The following is a 1,269-nucleotide window of genomic DNA, read 5'->3' as shown; positions in this document are numbered from 1 at the left end:
TTATCCCTTTCGTAAATGTTTTTTTTTTTTTATCTGTTCCCTTCATCCTTTTTTTTTCATTCCTTTCTTTAATCCTTTCCTTTATTTCCTTTTCTATTTCCCTCTTTCGTTTCCTCACTCCCACTTTCTCCTCTCTTTTCTTTCTTTTCATCTTTCCTTTCGTCTCTCCTTTCTCATATATTTCGTCTATTCCTCTTCTGTTTCTTCTTCCTCCTTTTCTCTTCCCGTTTCCTCATTCTCCCCCTTTCTCTCCTCATTCCTTCCTTTCTTCCTTCTCGCCATCCACAACTTTCAGAGATCGAAGGGGGGGAGGGGGGTAATTTCCCAGCATAGATAAACAATAAAAAACAATAAAAAAATAATAAATAAATAAATAAATAAAACAAAATAACACATACAACAAAAATAAGATATACGAATACAAGTAAATAAGATAAAAGATAAATAAATAAATAAATGTAAAATAAATTAATATAATGAAATAACACAAAAACATAAATACAAGTAAATAAGAAAAAAAGATACAAAAAAGATACAAATAAGATACAAAAAGATACAAAAAAGATACAAAAAGATACAAAAAAGATACAAAAAAGATACAAAAAGATACAAAAAAGATAAAAAAACAAAAAAGATACAAAAAAGATACAAAAAAGATACAAAAAGATACAAAAAAGATACAAAAAAGATACAAAAAAGATACAAAAAAGATACAAAAAGATACAAAAAGATACAAAAAAGATACTAGAAAGATACAAAAAGATACAACATAGATACAAAAAAGATACAAAAAAGATACAAAAAGGATACAAAAAAGATACAAAAAAGATACAAAAATACAAAAAAGATAAGGCAAGAGCGTGCTTGGCCTCCAGCTTGGCCTTTGGCGGATAAGCCCTTCTTTCTCTGTCTCTTCTTCTTCGAAGTCAGAAAAGGAGAGGAAGACAGAAAAAAAAGAAGAAGAAAGAAGGAAAAGAAGAAAAAGAAGAATAGGAAGAAAAGGAAGAATTAAGAAGAAAAAGGAGAAAAAATAGAAAAAAAAGAAAAAGAAGAAAAAGAAGAAAAGGAAGAAAAAGGAAGAAAGGAAGAATTTAGAAGAAAAAGGAGAAAAAATAGAAAAAAAGAAGAAAAGAAGAAAAAGAAGAATAGGAAGAAAAGGAAGAAAAAGAAGAAGGAAGAATTAAGAAGAAAAAGGAGAAAAAATAGAAAAAAAGAAGAAAAAGAAAAAAAAGAAGAAGGGGAAATTAGTCGACGCTTGTGCTTTTTTGG

Source organism: Penaeus monodon, chromosome 29, assembly GCF_015228065.2.
Source record: "Penaeus monodon isolate SGIC_2016 chromosome 29, NSTDA_Pmon_1, whole genome shotgun sequence".
In the NCBI taxonomy this organism is placed as follows: Eukaryota; Metazoa; Arthropoda; class Malacostraca; order Decapoda; family Penaeidae; genus Penaeus; species Penaeus monodon.
The sequence above is the reverse complement of the archived record's forward strand: the minus strand, read 5'-3'. Positions refer to the sequence as shown.